This window comes from Heteronotia binoei, chromosome 1 (genome assembly GCF_032191835.1).
Source record: "Heteronotia binoei isolate CCM8104 ecotype False Entrance Well chromosome 1, APGP_CSIRO_Hbin_v1, whole genome shotgun sequence".
NCBI classification, from domain to species: Eukaryota; Metazoa; Chordata; class Lepidosauria; order Squamata; family Gekkonidae; genus Heteronotia; species Heteronotia binoei.
In genome coordinates this window covers 118,553,206-118,575,226 of record NC_083223.1, presented here as the reverse complement: position 1 = coordinate 118,575,226, position 22,021 = coordinate 118,553,206, and positions in this window count along the sequence as shown.

Sequence of the window (22,021 nt, the reverse complement as noted above, 5' to 3'; positions counted from 1 at the left end):
TACAGGCAGACCTGTTGCTGTGTGAGAGCCTGTACCACTTAACTGCACTTGAAATTTTAAGATTTGGACCAAGCTTCTGTGGTTTTCTGTATATTTCTGGTTTTACTGGAGTAGTACACACACAACTGTTCAATGTTTGTTATTCAAGGCAAAACTAATTTTCACCATTAAGACTTCTCTAATTAGGAATACTGAAAAATCTTGAACTGAATTCAGGAAACCTGTAAGATCTTGTGCAATATTTGCATAGAAATCCAAATACATTTTATATGATATCACAAGAACAACTGACATTTGTCCCATAAAGCATTTCTTTCATTTTCCTTGGCAACTGCATGATGGCTGAGAACTTACATGTTTGTTTATAGCAGTGACACCCACATTTCTATCTAGAGTTTATAATCCAGAAAAGGGACATCAAGGACCAAGGAAAGATTAGGTATACTGCATGTTTATTGACCATCTAGTTCCCTGGTAGACACTCTGTCAGAGTTGCTCTTGGGCATGGTGCTAGAATAATAATAATAATACTTTTTATTTATATCCCGCCCTCCCCGCCGAAGCAGGCTCAGGGCGGCTCACAACATATTAGTTCAATACAATACAATACAATAAAATCATATAATTCAATAAATACTACATTATAAACCATCATTTAAATCGATATTCCAATTAAAATTAACAGTTATGGTGCTAAATTACATGTTTTTAATAAATTGATGGCGGAATACAACAGCAGCAAATCTATCATTTGCTCAGCATTCAGCGAAGGCCATCTTAAAAAGAGTAGTCTTGCAGGCCCTGCGGAATTGGTCAAGACTCCGCAGGGCCCGCACTTCGTCTGGAAGTTGATTCCACAGGTGTGGAGCTGCGATAGCCTGCTTCGGCGGGGAGGGCGGGATACAAATAAAATGATTGATGAATGAATGAATGAATGAATGAATGAATGAATGAATGATAGAGAAGGCCGGTTCCCTTGTGTTCTTCAATTTGGCCTCCCTTGGCCCAGGGATATTCAGCTGGGTACTCTCAAATCATGATGAGTCCAAAACATGAAGAAGTCACACCTTGAACTTAATCATTTGCATTGAGCCTTTGAAGGAATGTCTAGTTTCAGTAATTTTGCCAAGCTTTTTGCTGATAAAACATTGCAAAAATGCTGTAATCTGGATGCCAGTTGATAAACCAGTCAGAAGAAATGCCTAATATATCGCTGGCCTATTATAGACCATTTTGACCCAGTTTCCATTACGTATATTGACAGGATCCCTAAATCTGTGAAGCCTATTACTTGTATAATTCACTCTATGTATACTTGTATAATTCACCTTGGAGATGGCAGGTGGTCTAGAATGCAGCTGCCACAGGGTTCCCAGCCTCCCAATGGGGGTGGGTTCCCCCCCCCCCATTTTTTGGGTCTCCAACGCACTGGCACAGGATTGGCCAGTGAGGGAGCCCTGCCCCCAAAGAGCTCTGTCAGTGTCCAATGTGCCCAGCACAATGACATCACACAGAAGTGATGTAATTGTGCCGGGCAAGTAATGTGGAGATGCTTTAGCATTTGGTAAAAAACTCCATGGCACCATAGAGGGTTTTTTCCCCAAAAAATATTAGAGCATCCCTGTGTGACATGCTCGGCACAATTATGTCACTTCCTGGGGATGTCATCATGCCACATGCAAAAAGCGCATGGGAGGACCGTCCCCATGTCAGCAGCCTGGTAAGACCTGGCAACCCTAAGCTGCCAGGTTGCTGACCAGAACATCATGGTCAGCTCAGATAACTCAGATTTTGCGGCAACTGCACTGGCTACCAATTATTCTCTGGATCCAGTTCAAGGTGTTGGTGTTAACCTTTAAAGTCCTTAATGGTCTGTGACCCTCATACTTATGGGGCTGCCTCTCCCATCACAACCACCTGCGCTCCGTTCAGTCATCTTCTAGAGGCCTCTTGCAGGTGCCTGGCTGAAGCATGGCTCAGTTAGCTGTCACCAGGGAAAAGGCCTTCTCAGTTGTGACCCCTACTCTGTGGAATGCACTATCTGATGACATCTGTGCTCTCCTAGACTTGTTTAGTTTCCACAGTGCATGCAAGGTTGGTCTTTGGAATGTAATTCACATGTTTGGATTGTTTTAGTTATTAGTATGATGCTAACCACATATTTTAATAGTTTAAAATTTTAATGTTAGTATTCTATATAATCTGTTTTTGTGTTGTTTTTAGTTTATTTATATGGTTTTAATATTGTAAGTTGCCAAAAGACCTTTTGAAGGAGTAGCAACTAACCCTGGATAAATAAATACACGTTTTTAGTAAAGGGATAGGACCTATGTACTTACTGTGTATGGTATGCACCAACTGTTGCTGTATGTAACATTAAATGATGTAACCATGTACATCATTTAATGTTTTATCTTAATGGTTTGTTTCAGATTTCTGCAAACCAAATATTCTTGCATTGTTTATTTGATGTCCCATCCTGTTGATTGTTTTGATTTACACTGTGTAATCCACCCTGAGTCTCACTGAGAATGGACTATAAGTAACAGAAATAAAAAACAAATAGAGATTTGTGATCTTAATCCATACAGATTGAGAAACCACTCTAGGTTATATCTGTTTAAGAGAGTTTCCTTTATTGCTTGTTTCAAACTATTTTCAGTTTACTCTTGCACTCCTCATAAATTTCTATACTGTTTACCTCCAAAGACCTAAAAACGTATTTTGCAATGCAACATCAAATCTATCAAAGATTATCTTTGTATTTTACACAAGTTTTAGGGCCTCCATGTATTAACTGTTTTAAGTATAACTCTTCCAAATAAGATATAAATGAAAGAAAACATTTAATTTTAATTTCATACATATGAATACACTTATCAGGCAACAGAAACTGGTTGCAGTTCCCAATTTAATGTACACATTGAGTTAAACAAGATTTGCCCTGCATAAAGTGTGATAAGTTTCTACAGTTAATTATCTTGACTTCTCTTGGTGTACAAGGAACAGTCTACACATTCAGTGGCTCTTCAGCAAAAGGAAGTTTAATTCAACTATGGTTGTGGGGCCCATATTTGCTTCCCATGAGATTTCATGTACACTGAAGGAAAACTGAAGCCTCACCCCACCATTGTGTTTCTGAACCAAATTAGTTCCTAGCATGCTTGGGAACATCAGCTCCCCAGCATCTTTTCTGTCTGCAAATAGGACACAAAACAATACAAACAAAAGAGACAGCTGTGCAGACAGACACAAACAGCAAAACCCCAAAAGGCACACAACCATTGATGCTGCAAAGACTTGTACAACAAAGACTTTTACAAAAACTTGGTATATTTATAAATGCATAGCTCATACATGCTGACCTATTGAAAACACTTGGCACAATTCATACAGAGCTCTCACTTCGTATCACATAAGTCCTTAAAGGCACATGAACAATGAGTTCTGGAGATGATTTCTACTGGCTCCGTAGAGATCTCAGTGATTGACTCAAAGTCCCAAAAAGATCCAGAGTCCCGTTCCTGGAGGTCTAGCACAACAGGACACCAGTAAGACCCCATTTCCCGGAATTGCTTCCTCTGGCGCATACGTGCTCCAAACTACCTGTTCCAAGGGACTAATATTGCCATCAATATTTGCATACCGCTCGATTTGAGCTCAGCATGGACTGCTCTAGAGATTTGCATCTCTAGAGATTTGGGAACTCTACGGAGCCAGTAGAAATTATCTCCAGAACTCATTGTTCATGTACCTTTAAGGGCTTATGTGAGACGAAGTGACAGCTCAGTATGAATTGTGCCAAGTGTTTTCAATAGGTCAGCACGTATGAGTTATGTATTTATAAATATATCAAGTTTTTGTAAAAGTCTTTGTTGTACAAGTCTTTGCAGCATCAACGGTTGTGTGCCTTTCGGGGTTTTGCTGTTCGTGCAAAGAGGACACAGCTGAGTCAGAGGAAACCCAAACCCAATTCATGTTAACGGTAACATATAGTTTGGCCCCAGCATTAAGGATCAGGCACAATGGTATTGTTGACAGTATGCCTACTCCCATGACACCTTGCTACTCCTGTGGCAGCTCCAAGTACCCTCCCCAACACTGGTCCTGAAGGACAGGGAACCCCCTGGGAATAGCATGAAGGGAATTCAAAAATCTGCAGTAGGAGAAGGGAATCAGGAAAAATCACCACCTCTTCTACTAGAATAAACCCCTTGTGAGATGCAACCATCATATATCCGTATTATGTATGTACCCATATAAATAAAGTTGGATCTTTTTCATACAGCCTAAGTTCCGGTATGGCAGCTAGTCAGTTACTGAACAGCAACAGGTTTCTGCTGTCATTTCAGACAGACCCGACTCATAACTGGCTGCTACCGGAATACTGTTACCTTTTCACACAGTCCCACAGCTGTCCTGGCAGTGAGAGTGCCTGAGTCGTTATTAACGAAGAGCAGCTTCCTCCAGTTTTCAACCCCTCCTTCCAAGTTGAAATCACCATGGGACGCTGTGTGAAATATCCCGTAGTGATTCCGGGAGTGCTGTTTTCACACCATTTTTGCCAACGGGCGCGCGATCTCCGACCTTTTTTTGTAACGTCAGGCTAAGCTCGCTATAGCACTTTAACGCTGTCCCAAAACAGCACCCCCATTGGGATGCCTGGGCTCCATTGAGATGCCTAAGATCGTGGCTGCTGACACTTGGTAACAAGTGCCCTATTGGATACACAGTTCAAGCAGGAGATCAGGGCACCAAGCATTGGCCTGTCACCTGTTGCTATCACTTTCATGCCCACACTGGAGTCAGGGGAATGTGATTAGTTTGTAGGTGACTCTGAGGCACATTTTTTGGGGGGGTGGCTGTTGCCACCTGGAGAAGAGTTGCCCATAGGGCAGCAGGTTTTGGTGGGAGAACAGACCAACAGTGATTGGTGAGACAGATGTTGCTAACCCAGCCTGATGTGCACCCGTCCATGCCCACAGGCTATTGGCTGGAAAGTGACTTGTGCCAAGCTGCAGCAGGTATAAATTTCAGGGGGGTAAGCCACAGATTTCTGTGGGTTGTGGTTGGTGAGTGGTTTGTGTGGAAGGCTACTGTTCCATTAGTTCTATTGTTACCAAGTGTCAGCGGCAGTGATCTCAGGCATCTCAATGGAGCCCAAGCATCCCAATGGTATTGCTGTTTTGAAACATCGCTATAGTGATCTTAGCCTGATGTTCCAAAAAAAAAAAAAAAAAACTGGAAATCATGTGCCGGCAGGCAAAAAAAGGGGACGAAAACGGCTGGCGCTCGTGGAAGCGAGATAAAAGAGGAATAGTGTGAAATGGCTCACTTCAATCACAGAAACCTACCCGGAAAAAAAAAACACGTGTCTGAAAACTCCCATCCCTGTCCCTGATTACTCCAGGGCAGCACAATACCAATTCCCTTCCAGTTTCCACTGGTAAGTGTGAAAAGGGCCTTGCTGCCAGTGTGGCGGAGTGGTTAAGAGTGGCAGACTATAATCTGGAGAACTGGGTTTGGTTTCCCATTCTTCCACATGAAGCCTGCTGGGTGACCTTGGGCCAGTCATAGTCTCCCTCAACCCCACCTGCCTTACAAGGTGACTGTTGTGGGGAAAGAAAGGGAATGTGATTATAAGTGGCTTTGAGACTCCTTAAGGTAGAGAAATCATAGCATTAAAACCTACCCTTCTTTATGTCCTAAAATTTTATTTATTGCATGGGAGAATTTGATGATGCATACTTAGTGGGCAGTGGCAAAATGAACCACTGAACTAGATTCTCCCTATCATATAGAGCTACTGAAGTGCAGCTGAGGATGAATTTATAAGGCTACTAGGAGTCATTCAGTTTAATAGAAAAACACTGTTTTCTTTAAACCATTCATATCCAGTCACCTTTCATCTGTAAAGCTGAATCTGCATTTTACAATTCACTGTCAAATCCAATCTGCTCTTTAAACAATTCTGGTTAACAAATGTTTCCTTCTGTATATTTTAATAGAAAATTATCTTTGTTTTGTATTACTGCAAATAAGGTATAACTAAACAGCACTTTAAAACTGTAACTCCATCTGGAGTCTGTTGATATTGATAAATGGCTTGGGTTTCTTTTGCAGTTCACAGCATCATTGAAGTAGCTCAGTAGAATTCTAGCCTTAAAGTCTGCATTTGGATGTATACAAGTATGTCATGTTGAATGGCTGTTGGCATTAAGGAGAGTTTTACAGCATACTTCAGAAACTCTAGGCAAAATTCTTATACTTTTTCATTGCCCATGCTACCTTAATATGCTTTGCAAATTTGAAATATACACATCACAAGTAGGCATGACTCAGTCAGATGTTAAACATTTTTAACTTAATTGTACATGATCAACTTTCCATTGAAACTAATGGGCCTTCAAAATGCTTAGTGCTGCCTGGACTGTGTCCATAGCTAGTGATATACTTAGACATTCATTTGCAAAGCTATAATAGCATCTGTCGCATCAAAAATAATTATGCCAGCAGTGGGAGGTGGGGAGAAGAACCAATCCAAAATGTTGGGACAAAAATGGTCCAAAGTGCTTTAAAACACGCTAACAGGTAGTTTATTTGTTGAAGTATTTTTACCCCACATTCCCTCGTCTCATGGCAGTAACAATGAAGCCATTACAGATAAAAAGCAGACAAAATAAAATTCACAGATCCTTCCCTCTTCTTCAAAGATGCCTGTTGTTCATACCCCATCAGAAGCCCTGGCAAACAAACAAGCCTTGCAGAGCAAGGGGGCTCCTCTCACCGGGAGTGGGAACCATAATATAAAAGGCCTGGGATCTGGCTGACACCAGGTAATCTATTCTAAGTGCTGGCTGCAGTTTGTGGTTGATGCATGGAAACATATGGGAGGAGATGGTCCTTCAGATAAGTGAGCTGTAGGCTGTGAAGGGTTTTAGAGGACATAATCAGCACCTTGAATTGATGTCAGAAACCAACTGGCAGCTAAATGTAGTTTCAGAACAGGCAAGATAAATTCCCATTTGGTGGCCCTAATAATAATTGAACTGGTACATTGTGGACCAGCCTGTTATAGTAATCCAACCATAAGCATAGGTCAACTCTCCATCAAGAAACAAGTGGATCCAATTCCTTTGATACATCTGCCTTCCCAACCAGCTTTTCCTCTGTCTAGTCCGGATTTGACTTCATCATGCTCTGCCTTACCCACCTGACCACATTATCAAAGCACTGAGTCAGAACCCAGATGGAGGTATCTGTATGTATTCATTTCCTTTTCCTTTTTATGATTATAATTGCACAGTTACGAAACTGTGATCTTGAAAAAGAAGTTTCAAAGAATTTTATTAGTAACATATGGTAATAAATTTACTTACTTGACCCCCGCTGGTGTTATATACTTAAAATCTTAATATTAAAGGTACCCTTAATTAATAAGAACCAAAATTAATATCCTCTTCCCTCTTATATTTAGTCATTATCAAAAATTGTCCAATGTCCTTTTATTTTCTGCTCTTTTTCTACGTATCTTCTGAACTTTTTCCACTCCATCTTAAATACTTCTAAATCATAGTCTCTTAAGGTTCTTGTTAACTTGTCCATTTCACTCCATGTCATAACTTTTACAATCCAATCCCATTTCTCTGGTATTTTTTCTTGCTTCCATAACTGCACATACAATGTCCTAGCAGCTGAGAGCAAGTACCAGATTAAAGTTCTATCTTCTTTTGGAAATTTTTCCATTTGTAATCCCAACAGAAAAGTCTCTGCAACTTTGTTAAATTCGTATCCCAAGATCTTAGAAATCTCTTGTTGAATCATCTGCCAATACTTTTTCGCTCTTTCACAAGTCCACCACATATGGTAGAAAGAACCTTCATGTTTTTTACATTTCCACCATCTATCTGGCATCTTATTATTCATCTTTGCCAACTTTTTAGGAGTCATATACCACCTGTACATCATCTTCAAACAATTTTCTTTAATACTCTGACATGTTGAGAGTTTCATAGAGTTCTTCCACAAATATTCCCATGTCTCCATCTGTATTTCTTTATTTACATTAATTGCCCACTTAATCATTTGAGATTTCACTACTTCATCTTCCGTAGACCATTTTAAAAGTAACTTATAGATTTTCAAAATTAATTTTTTATTATCTCCAAGCAGAACTTTTTTCCATTTCTGTTTGTTCTCGTCTTAGTCCTTCAGTTTTAACATCGCTTTCCACCAAACTTTGTATTTGTTGCATTTGAAACCAAGCATATTTATTATTCAACTCTTCAGCAGTTTTCAATTCTATTTTACCGCTTTGTATTTTTAGTAATTGATTATATGACATCCCTTTATCCTCTCCTGTCTCAGTTGTTATTCCTATTACTTCTGCTGGCACTAGCCATAGTGGTTTTCTCTCATCGCCATATTTCTTGTACTTCATCCAAATATTTAGTAGATATAATGGTGAGAAAAAAACCCATCCAACTTTTTCTTTCCATAGTACATATAAGCGTGCCAGCAGAATTTATTTCCATGACCTTCCAACGTTAAAAGTTTTTTATTCAACAGTGTCACCCAATCTTTTATCCACACTAGACAAACTGCTTCATGATATAATCTTAAATCTGGTAGTTGAAATCCTCCTCTTTCTTTAGCATCTGTTAAAACTTTCATTTTAATCCTTGGTTTTTTCCCGGCCCATACAAATTCTGAAATCTTTCTTTGCCATTTATTAAATTGTTTACTGTCTTTCATAATCGGAATAGTTTGAAACAAATACATTATTCTCGGCAAAATGTTCATCTTAATTGCAGTTATTCTACCAAGCAATGACAAATTAAGTTTGTTCCATTTTATCATATCTTCGTCCATTTTACGCCATAACTTTTCATAATTGTTTTTAAACAGATCAATATTCTTCATTGTTATTTCCACTCCCAAATATTTTACTTTAGGGGTAACTTCACATCCCGTTAATCTCTGCAATTTCCTTTGTTTACTTACTTGCATATTTTTACACAAAATTTGACTTTTCTTTATTAACATAAAGTCCCGCCAATTCTCAAAAATCTTGTATTTTGGCTAACAACAAAGGTGTCACTTGCATAAGATTTTCATTTATAAACATTATATCATCTGCAAATGTTCTATATTTATAGGAAAATCCTTTAATTCTCATTCCTTCAATTTCTTCATCATCTTGTATTTGCAGCAATAAGATTTCAAGAGTCATTATAAACAACAATGGTGAAAGCAGACAATCTTGCCTTGTACCTTTGCTGATTGTCATTTCTTCTGTAAGATCTGCATTTATACATAACCTTGCACATTGTTCAGTATAAATTGCTTTTATCATTCTTATAAAGTTTTCCCCAAACTTTATTTTCTCCATTACTGCAAACATAAAGTCCCAATTCAAATTATCAAAAGCTTTCTCTGCGTCCACAAAGAATAATGCAACTTCCTTCTCTGGATGTCTTTCATAGTATTCTACAATATTTACAACAGTTCTAATATTGTCTCTTATTTGCCTTTTAGGGAGAAAACCCGCTTGGTCTTCCTTTATAAAGTTTATTAGATATTGTTTAAGCCGTTCTGCTAAGATTCTTGTGTATATCTTATAATCATTGTTTAATAATGAGATTGGTCTATAGTTCTTTACATTAGTGACATCTCTGTCTTCCTTTGGAATCAACGAAATTACTGCTTCATTCCATGTATTTGGTATTTTCCCATTTATTCTTATCACATTCATTAATTTTTGAAGTTTTGGTATTAATTCTTCTTTAAATGTTTTAAAAAATTTTGCTGTAAATCCATCTGATCCAGGTGACTTTCCAATTTTCATTGCATTAATCGCTACTTCAATTTCTATTTTTTCAATTGGATCATTCAAAACATTTTCCATATAATCAGTTAAGGGTGCTATTTTGATCTTTTGCAAATACGCTTCCATCTTTTCCTTCTTTACTTTAACACCTTTAAATAGTTTAGCATAATATTTTAAAAAATCTCTCTTTATTCCTTCTTGATCTACCATCTCTCTTCCATCAGTCACAATTTTATTAATAATTTTACTTTCTCTCTTTTTCTTCATTTGCCAGGCCAAATATTTTCCAGGTTTATTCGCTCCCTCGAAAGATTTCTGTTTTAATTTCTTCAAATTCCATTCCAATTCTTTATTTAACAGATGTCTCATTTGTGCTTGCAATATTGTAATCTCCCTTATAATTTTCTTTTCCCCTGGCCTTTTCCTTAATTCACCTTCTTTTTTCTTAATTTCATTTTAAATGTCAAACATCTGTTTATCTTTTGCTCTCTTGTCTTTATTATTCAATGTTATTAGTAATCCTCTCATTACTGCCTTGTAGGCATCCCATACTGTCTGAAATTCTATATCTTCTCTTGGAAGTACGCTTTGGTTTTATTTTCTAGAGATGTCACTATTTCTTTATCTTGTAGTAAATCTTCATTTAATCTCCATCTTCTTGACTTTTTCAACAGTTTTGTAATCCACATTATTGGGTTATGATCAGCTTCTATTTTAGGTAATATCTCTATTTTCTTTGTTATAAGTCCCAAATCTTTAGCACCCCACAACATGTCAATTCTAGAGAAAGAGCTATGTCTAGCTGAAAAGAAGGTATAGTCCTGTATTTCAGGATTAAACTTCCTCCATATACCAAACTCTCCTGTTTAACCAATTCAAAAAAAGACTTTGGCAATTTCCCTTCTTTATCATTTTTTTTCCTTCCCAGATCTATCTATTGTGTTTTGAATTGTTCCGTTAAAGTCCCCCATGAATAAAATTTGCTCATAGGTGTAATATTTTTAAAGAAAATGTCTTTAGCACCATTTGGAGCATAAAGTCCCAACAACAACTTTTTTTGGCATTCAAAGTAATTTTTACTGCTATATACCTTCCATCTTTATCTTTAAATACCAATTTCGGGTCTAATGCTTGTTTAACATAAAAGACTACTCCTCTCTTCTTCTGTTCAGCCAATGTAAAAAATTCTAGTCCCAATTGTTTATTCCACAGAAATTTATAATCCTTTTGTCTAATATGCACTTCTTGTAAACATACTATATTACAATTTTGTTTTTTTATCCAATGAAATGTTGCCTTTCTTTTTTGTGGTGAATTTAGTCCATTTACATTCCAAGATATCAATTTGTAATCCATTATGGTGCAAATTCTTTATTTTCTTCATAAAATCTATGCAGTTCCTGTGTATTTGTGATTGTAATCCTTTTCCCTTGAAATTCAAAGCTCAAACCTTCAGGTATTATCCATCTGTACCTCATTCCATTGTCACGTAATTTTTCTGTCAATTTTTTATATGCCTTTCTATCAGTTAGCACTTGTCTTGGCAGTTCTTTCATAATTCTTACTCTACTGCCTCCCACAATCAATGACTTTTCAAAATTTTTATTCATGATCTTTCCCACCATTTCTTTTGTCATAAATCTTATGACCACATCTCTTGGCAGATTGTTCTTTTTTGCATAGAGTGAATTTACTCTATACATATAGTCATACATATTTCTATTCCCTTCAGGAACTTCCTCCAAAAATTCTGCAATTATTTTTATTATGTATTCTTTCAGGTCTGATTCTTCATCTTCAGGTACACCTCTCAGACGGATCTGAGTTTCCATCAGTTTGCAGTCATGAATTGTCACTTTTTCTTGTAATTTTAACAAGGTGGAGTCATGTGTTTTCACTCTCTCTTCCACTTCTTGTACTTTCTTTGTTATTACCACAGTGTCATTTCTGAGATTCACTATTTCTTTTTTTAATTCTTTTTTTGGGTCCTCAATATCATTTCTTATTTCTTTTTTAGAGACAGTTATCATTTCTTTCACCCGTTTCATTATCCTAGCTTCCATTGCATCTAATTGGGCTTGCATTTTCTCTATTGAAGCAGACCTAGCACGAGTTTGTTTCAAATCTGACATGTAAAAAAAGATCAAAAATTTTGATCTCACCAAATTAAATTTGAACCATCAGGTTTGATAAAGTGAAGCTTGCCCTTTCCAATGCACCCAATTTCGCTGTCCTCTGAGCCTCCCAGGCTCAGATATTAATGTTTAAAGCCTTTATTTCTCCCAAAATGGCGGTCACAACTTTTGCTTCACTTTAAAAAAAATTTCTTTTTTTCCCTTTTACCAGTTCAAGTCTTCTTATCTACTATCCAACAGTAGTAATTTTTTAATTGCCAAATCTGTTAACTCCACCAATTTTTAATGTCCCAGTCACTTTAAAAACGATGTTAAAACTTAGTCCTCTCAACAACAATGGCCACCAATGTTTCTCTCTGGTATTATAATCCTAGAGTAAGCTGTTTATTTCATTGACTTCCTTCTTCTTCCTCCAATATTTCCTGCTTTTCTTGCCTTCAAATCTCATTTCACTGGTAGAGAAATCTCACGATATCTGACGTATTTCCTGTGTTGACTGTAAACGCTGCAGATCTGTAACGATGGGGCTGCCTCCTCAACCACAGATAGACTAAACAATAAATTCCTTTCTTCTTTTAACACTGTCTTTTAAGTTTACAAAGTTCAAATTTAGCCCCTTATCTTCTTCTCCTTTCAGGCTTTCAGTATTTCCAACTCCCACCTTTTACTTTTGTTTTGTTTAACTTTAATTAGTCCTGGAATGAAGAGATAGCAATCAGTACCTTTTTTCCATAGTTTAACCAAATCAACACCAGTCCTTTGTAGATTAGATGTTTAAAATTGTAAAAGAAGGTTTGGATCCTGTCGAGCTTATGACTCTGGAAACTTCTGCAGACGATGAATATGCAACTTCTCTCTGGAGATCCCTCAAAGGAGCCCCCCCCCCCGGTACTTCCTTTCAGCCAAGGTAAGTCTCCTCAAAGTATCTGTGCATATCTTGGACAATTCTCTAGCTGAGAAATGTAGGCAGAAGGCATTAATTTGCCTTTTACTACCCTGAGCAGAAGTGCCAGCCTGCCCCCATTAGGGAAAGCAACTCAGCTCTCCATTTTTCAACCCCGGAAGTGTCTTGAAAAAGAAGTTAATCAACGTACTTCATAACTAAAGCCAAAGCTTCCCCTGCACAAGGGAAAACAAGGATCCATTCAGGGATGCTGAGGAGTCCCCTCACACTATCAGTGAATACTACTTAACAAGCACAGATAGTGGCAGATGGGAAATTTAAAGTGCTAGCTGCAAGGAGGGAGGCATAGTATACTGTCTTGTCAGATCTTGGAAGCTAAGCAGGGTCAGTTCCTGGGTAGGAAACCACCAAGGAAGACTTTGCAGAGAAAATGGCAAAGCAGCTCTGCTTCTCATTTGCCTTGAAAGCTCCTTGCTGTGCTTGCTATACATTGGCTGTGAATTGACGGCACTTTACAACCATACGCACACAGCTGCAAGGAAGAAAATAGGATCTTAGCTGAATTGCAGTTATGTCTAAGTAAATATAACAATAGGATAGACAGAATCTTACCTTTGGGAATGGGTAGTGCCAGGATTTAAGGAGAATCTAACACTAAGTGCTATGCAGACCTCCATTTCAATTTTGCTTGCAGATGATGGTAGGAAATAAATCCTATTCCAGCATGAAACTATCCTAGTGTGAAAGAAATATGTATGTCTACAGGATCCTTTTTGTTTTTTCAATACCATTCTACAAACATTGCCCCAAGAGTAAGCCCCATCAGATAGTTTGAACAGGATTCTGAGTAGACCTATTTAGGATTACTCTGTTAATTCTGTACAGTGCTTAGCGTACTCTAGGACTATTATAAAACAACAGAAGTTGACTGCATTCACAAGTCCAACAAATCTGCTTCTGATGTGAATGTGCCAGAGTCCTTGGTCTCCTATACTTATTTTGTAGGAAAGGAAAGGAAAGGAAAGGAAAGGAAAGGAAAGGAAAGGAAAGGAAAGGAAAGGAAAGGAAAGGAAAGGAAAGGAAAGGAAAGGAAAGGAAAGGTTCCCTGTGAAAGTTTCCGACTCTGGGGTGACGTTGCTTTCACAATGTTTTCACAGCAGACTTTTTTGCCATTGCCTTCCCCAGTCTTTTACACTTTCCCCCCAGCAAGCTGGGTACTCATTTTACCAACCTCGGAAGGATGGAAGGCTGAGTCAGCCTTGGGCCGGCTACCTGAATCCAGCTTCCACCGGAATCAAACTCAGGTCGTGAGCAGAGAGTTCAGACCCACAGTACTGCAGTACTGCTGCTTTACCACTCTGCGCCACGGGGCTGTATTTTGTAACACACACCTAAATAGCAAACCAGAAGTTTGTGATTACAGCCAAACCAGCCTCTTTAACCAGTATTTTGTTTTTAACCAACTGGGATTCAACCATGGTTTAGAATCTTGGTTTTGTAAGCCAGAAAAAGGCATAGACTGTTCAAGCACTTGATTTGGATAATTATAGTTTACCCCTGGTTTGCATGCATGGTGCTGAGCCTGAAAGACCCCAAGAGAGAATGTGACCCAAAGACTTTGGCTCATTTTAGCCATTGAAAATGTATATATACACAAACACCTCATATAGTTTTCTTACCACTTGATAGCACACCTATTTTCCAGCATGCATATAAGTTTGTATTTTCTTCCTAGCAAAAGGAAAATACCTAATATTTTACCTAATATTCACTGCGTATGCTCTCAAAAAATCAACTTGCTTGATGGGTATGAAATTTGTGTTCCTTCACTTCAAGCTTAATTGGTTTTACATACTGTGTTGACCAGTAAATTGTTGCTTTGACTTGCTACCTTATTGGAATGTACCGAGGAAATGAATAGACTATAATATATGTCTGGAATTTTGTGGTGTGGCAAAAAAATAAAAATAAAAAAATAAAGTAGCCATAATTTCTTGCTTTTGTGCTGATATCACACCAAACTAGGCACAAAGTTTCACCTCAGTGCTTTAAGAGAATATTGAGGATAGTCCTAAGCATTATCTGAAACAAGTAGGTACCATACAATGAACGTTATCTGTAATACCCCAAAGGTTTGATTTCCAGATTTGGATTTTAAAAGGACTGACCAATAAACTGCTGAATCAGATACTTAGACCACACATGTGGAATGGTATCAAAATAGGACCATTGCTACACCTCATTTTCCCTGCCACATCCCCAGCCATTTCAGTCAGCCACCATTAGCCTAATACTGGAATCCCATCACAGATTTCAAATGGCCAACAACTTCCAGCTGTTTTCCCGCACTTACGGTATATACTGCTATTGATATAGACTAAGTATCTGCTTAAAAATATAAACTTTCCTCTCAAACAGGCTATTGTTTTAAATCCTGGACCCTTGGCGAGGTATGATTAAACTATCTACCTGATGTGGCTATTTATTTTCTCTGACTTGAATTATGGTATAAATAATGAGGAAGAGATGCTTAATTTTTCTCTTTCCAAGGTTTCAACATGTATTGAACTGGACAGATATAATGTTAACTTGTGCTTGGGGAACTCCATGTGCAGTTGTATGGGGGAGAATGTACTTTTTGAGATGGATGTCTTCTAGTGTGCAAAACTTTACAGAGAATCAGAATTGTACAAACCATGCTTTTCATGCCAGGAAAACAGGGAAGAGAATAATTTCAGTAGTACTTATAAGATGCAAAGTGATTTACAATCTTTTGCTAAGGAACCACAAAAAATAACTCCTGGGGCATTGGAATTATTTTTTTGCCTTTTGAAGAGTAACCCATGCTGTACTGCAAACTGTTTTGGCAGCAGCAGAATCTCAAAAACATTTTGTGATATGTCATAGGGGAGGTGATATGCCATAAGAAATAAAAAGTTCTACCGGACCAATGTATACCCAATCCAGATCCTAAACTATTAGACCAAACTGAGATTCTAGTACTGTCATTTCAGAGTGTATTACATCTATTCAAGCCAGGGCCATAGTCAAACAGAGACTACAAGACATTGAGAGACAGAATGATATTGCCAAGGTCCCGGATTATCTAGCTCCCCCTCAAAGGAGAGATGTGTTAGCTCCAGCCCCCTATCTCTCAACTCTAACAATACCATCCCACAGAAGGGCCTTTTCTATGGCCTGTTGCAATATCTTTCCTTCAGCAGTTGTTGAGGGCCGCTTTAGAAAGGTGCCTATGGCTGAGCGGGTTTGTCCTTGTGGTGCAGATAAAGTTGAAATGATTGACCATGTTTTGTTTGGGTGTGGCCTATACCCTGGCATACAAGCCAGGTACATTTATTCTTTGTTGGAGGGATGTCTCGGGTTTTCTGATTTCAAATTCACAATTAATTGTGCCAAATTTATGGCGGCAGCTAGGAGAATTCGTGAAGATTATGTAAAGAAGGGGTCTTGAACTGACTGCTTTTTGAATATTTCCAAGCTTGTATTTTATCTTTTCTTAAATGCCTGAGTACTCTGTATACCATCACAAATGCTACTGAAACTGATATAAACACAGAGACCATGCATAAAATTGCCAAATTTTGTTCCCATGCAATCAAATTGCATTTTATGGTTCTTACAAATTAATGTCGAGGTAACAGATTGTAATTTTAACTAGTGTATTCTAGTTAATATTTTTTCTGGAGCTGTATAATTTTTAAATTGTTTATTATATGTACTATATTTATTAAGCTAGAAGATGTTTGACCACTACTGTATTATTTGTCATATCTCATTATTCATACTAATGTCCTATATTTTATTTTCACATTTATTTTTTAAATATCTTACGTTTCACCTATTTAGGTCCATCTTGATTTTTACAATTTTTATGTGGTTGTTGTTGGCCTGCATTGTGCTGTGTATTTGGTCATGGACCGTAATAAAGCAAACTGAAACTGAAACTGAACTGAGTGTATTACATCTATTTACTTCATTTATACCCCACTATTCTCTCCAAAGGGGGCCCAAAGGGCTTACATTGTTCTCTCCTTCATTTTCCCCTCACAATAACCCTGTGAAGTAGTGTGAAACTACCCAAGGTCACGCAGCAAGGTTTCCATGGCAGAGTTTCAAACCCAGATCCTTTGGAGGGTGGAGCCTGGGAAGGGTGGGGTGTAGGTAAGGGAGATACCATTTTCTCCAGGGGGACTGATTTAGGTCATCTGGAGATCAGCTGTGATAGCATGTAAAACAAGTCAGGAAAACTTGACACAACTTATGACAGACATAATGTCTAATTTTGTCCTAAGCCCCTCTCTCTATGATCCTTATCTGAATTGGGCTCCTGCAAGCCTAGGAAACATGTTACCAAAAAATATCTGTGACCCAACCTGGGGACATACTTGGGAACAATGTAACATATAGTTAGGTGCAGCTGCTGAAGAAGAAACACATGCAGCATTCACCTATTTGCTTGCTCTATATCTATTCTTTTCCCTTAGCAGATTCTGTTATATTTGCCCCATTGTTAATAAACTACAGTTTGTTAGCTATTGTTGAAGAATGTCATTTGCTTCAAGAAAGATTTAGATTTTTCATAGCCCAGGTTCAAGGCTGACAATTGGGGAAGAAAGGAAGCTGTGTTTAAAATGAGAAATTCTGTCTGATGGCAAATGTGGCATATTTACATTTTCTAGTACACAATTCTGAATTGGAAGATTGTGGCTTGTGACTTTATCATGAGACTCTAAGAATGTGGAGTGTGCCTTATTTATAATGCTTTGTTATAAGATCCATTTCATGCCCATTCTCTGTAGGGGCTTCAACTTTGTGGAAAGGCCTGCCCGAGGAGGTCAGGAGTGTTTCCACACTTAGATCATCCCACAAAATCTGCAAAACAAAAATGTTCAGGGGAGAAATCCTTATGGTGGAATCATACTGGGTTAAGATAGATCCAGGTGGGCAGCCATGTTGGTCTGAAGCAGAACAAAGTTTGAATCCAAAGACAAAGATTTATTCAAGGTACTAGGAATAATGCCCATTGTGAAGAAAAAGACGACAACAGACTTTAGAAGGAGGCTCTGGTGAGTGCCTGACACCCTTGCTGCCTTCCCACCCATCAAAGTTAAGGCTTTGACTCCCCCCACACACCTCAAGGGGCGCTGATCTCTTCCATCTAGACAGCAGTTGTAAAGCTGAGTGATCTCCAGTGGTTCCACAGGAGGAAATGGTATTGTACCTGTCTGAGGTCCTATCCCTCCTATCCCTCCTCAAACTCCATCTATTCCAGGCTCCACCCCTTAAATCTCCAGGAATTTCCTAACCTGGAGTTGGCAACCCTATCTAGTTCCCTTTATCTGCCTGTCTGATAAAGGGAACTGTTTCTATCGCCTTCCCCTTCCTCACAGCCTCTACATAGGAAAATGACAGTCTTTCTTCACAGCAGGGGGGGGGGAGGACCAAAGCACTTTACATCATCATCCTCTCCCCCCACCATGTGATCTGAACAACAATCCTGTGATGCAGGTTAGGCTGGAAGTCTGTGACCCAGTCAGTTTCCACAGCAAGAACCTGGGTCTGGCAGATCCCGTTTTGAAGTCCTAACTCCTATGCCACAGTGGCTGTCATAGGGTGACTGCTGCTGAACAGTAGCAAGCAGCCAGGCATAGGATAGTCAAACCCCAGGTGGAGCCATCCCGTTATCTATCCCTCTGACTTCAGGTTTCCATTGCCTTTCCCCTCCCTGCTGCCTCTACATAGGAAAAGGGCAGTCTTTCTTCACAGTGTGAGGGAGACCAAGGTAGCTTACATCATTCTCTTCTCCCCTCTTTGAACTGAATAATAACCTTGTAAGGCAGGTTAGGCTGGAAGTCTGTGCCTAATTCAAAATCACCCAGTCAACCTCCATAGTAAGAACCTGGGTCTGGCAGACCCCGCTCTGCAACATATGTCCTCCTCAAACTCCACCACAGAATCTCCAGGAATTTCCCACCAACCTGGAAAGGTACCACTAAAGGCCTCTTGCTGTCTTCCCACCCACCCAAGTGAAGGCATTCACTCCCTCTCCACCTCAAGGGGAGCTGATCTCTGCCATCTGGAATTTCCTAACCTGGAGTTGACAACCCTGCAGCCTCTACATGGGAAAAGGACAGTCTTTCTTCACAGTGGGGGGGGGGGCAAGCACCTGGAGATTGGCAATAGTGGATCTCTGGAAGGAAATGGCTGGTAGCATCAAGCAGCTGACAGGCAGACCTGCTCCGCTGGTGGCTGTAAGAGGCAGGCAGTCATTGCAAGCCTCCTTTTTGCTCTCTCTGTTTATCTGCTAGTGTTGAAGTGGCCCCTCCCTGCTGTGAATGAACATTCCTTTTTTGTCAGTTGAAGAGATGTAGAAAGGTAGGAAGGTAGACTGAAAGACAGAGATACAGAGAAAGAATGAGAGAAAGAACAGAACGAAGACGTAGAAAAAAGAGGGGGAGAAAGGAATGAAAGAAAAATGAGAAGGAAGATAGACAGGGCCCTGCGGAGAGGCAGTAGTGATCAGTAAGCCCTCAGGAGAACCTCTCAGCAGAGAATTGTCTCCCTCAGAGGTCAGTGGCTGTCTGATGGTGTTCTTGCCTGATGGAGTCAGCAGTGGGAGGGGGAGAGCAGAATCAGCCAATGGCAAGGCAGAGGTGGATTGTGAGCCAATCCTGCAAGAATGTGGAGAAGGCTACAGTGGGAGGGTGACAGAGAGGCTACCCAATGGTAGCAGGAAGTGGTGACAGAGTGTCAGCCAGTAACTGGTGCAGTACAGTCCTGACGATCCCAACAGATCAGGATGCGGGGATATGCCACCACGACTTGGATTTTATAACTAAAGAATGAGCTTTTGTGTGCAAGCACATTTCTTTAGATACAATGGAATGTTAGGATAGAACAGAATCTTCTGTTAAGGTAGAACGGTTCAAAAGGATGACTCCATATGGGAATAGTTCTGTAGTCCTTTACAACTTGTTATTGTTGTTATCTGTTGTTTTGGGTACCATCCAGCTTTTACTACAGTGATTTACACTTTGTAATTGTGGTTGTCAACCTCCAGGTGGGGCCTGCAGATCTCACAGGGTGATAATTAATTTAAAGTCTATGGAGATCCGTTCCCCTGGAGAAAATGGCTGCTTTAGAAGGTGGATTCTGTGGGATTATATCCAGCTGAGTACCCTCCCCTTCCTCTCCAGGATCCATCCTCAAGCCTCCAGCAATTTCCCACTCCAGAGTTGGCAACGCTACTTATAATGCCACATTCTGCATTGCTTACACAATATTTTCACCATAGGCAGTTTTCTGTTGTTTGCATTGCTTTTGAACTTTGTATTCCTAGTACTATCACATGGTTCATTATTGAATTATTATTTTCCCCTTTTCTTTGTTTAGTCTGTGATCCACCTTGAGACCCAGCCAAAGCACAGGCTATTAATTATCTAAATACATAAATAAATTGAATTTAAATGCATTTTGCATAAAAAATTTTCATCAGACAGTAAAGCTTAAGTCACAGACAGTACCATTTTCTCCAGAAAATTAAGCAATAGCTCCTTCAAAGCTGTTTTATTTTTTGTGTAATCTGTCTTCATCTGCTTCAGGGCTTCTCTGTGCAGACCACTAGCTTCAACAGAACTCTGCCTCTGAGTACAGTCAGCAACTAAAAGAGGAAGGATCTTTAAATCTTCTCTGTCTTGCAGACTCCTCGCATCCTTCCCCTTCCTTGACCCTTCTCCAAGTGCCATTAGAAGCATGTCGAGTACTATTTATGAGCTCTTTTGCAAATTCCTCAACTGATAAATTTAATTTAACATTCCCCAGCTCAAGCAAAAAATAAAATACTGCATGCTCTTTACACATGTGGAGATTATGTTACCGTACAGCAAAAATCCAGCAAGCAGTTCATTATGGATTTAACCACAAGTTCTGAGGGTAGGAATGTTCTAAATACTTGACACGGTGTAAGTATATTGCAGCACTATTGAACTGCCATAAAGACAGTAGAGGGGAGAAAGAAGGCTTACTTGGCTGCCTGTATCTCAAAAATATGGTTGCATTACCCCTTCCAGTTCTCATAACAATGTTCATTTTAACAATCAATGGCACTATATTTCCTTTGATCTAGCATAGGATATAAAATTTAACTTCAAAACAAGGAACTGCAAGCCTGGGCTGAAAATACTTTGTACTTTTTGTGTTGCCACAAATACGTATGTTACCTGTTCCTGCTCCTATTGAATTGTAGAATTTCACCTATTTACTTAACTGGTTTGAAATATGTTTTTAAAAGTCTTGAGCATTTTTTTTCTGGACAGCATTTTAATCAATTAACTGATTTTTAGTGTCATTCTAAGCTTACTGACTTCAATGGACTTAGAAGAGTGTAACTCTGTTTAGGATGGCACTGTTAGGAAACAGAGCTGTGTTACTGGGAGGAAGGTCTGCAGCACAAGGGTATATCACACACTTAGCATACAGATCATGGCTTCTCTAGCACCTTTAGAGTATTTTACATAATGAGCTGGAAGTCTAATAAAATAAATAAATAAATGTTCTATCATCTAAAAGCAAAGAGAGTCTGGAGGCTACAGCACAATATGGACCAATGGTCTGACTCTGTATAAGCCTCATCACAATAATTGTTATGGTGAAAATTGTGAGAAGAAATGTATTGATGACATAAGGGCTGCCTCCTTTCCTCCTGGTGAGCTGAGCTTCATAAGCACAAACCTGTTGTGAGGATAGAATGGAGGACAAGAAAATTATGCACACTGTAGTGAGTTCCCTGGAGGAAGGGTGCAATAAAAATGTATCAGATAGATAAATAATAGGTGCAACCTGCAAAGGTTGAGAACCTCAACATGAGCCATTATGTTCTAATACCAAGAAAGAAACAGCTCTCTCATTTGCTCTAAAATTCACCTCCTTGAGTTCAAGGAGATAAGGTGGCATAGCTAAATTGAACATGACAGCAAAGGCCCAAACATCAGCCACCATCAGCCCCTCTGGCAGCAATAAGAAAGAGAAGCTAGGCAGTTAGGAACCTGCAGCCTGTGCTTCAAAAGCATATTTCTAAAGTCTCATTTTAATAGAATAGGAAAAAGCCACGTTTGAATATTTTACAAGAGTGAC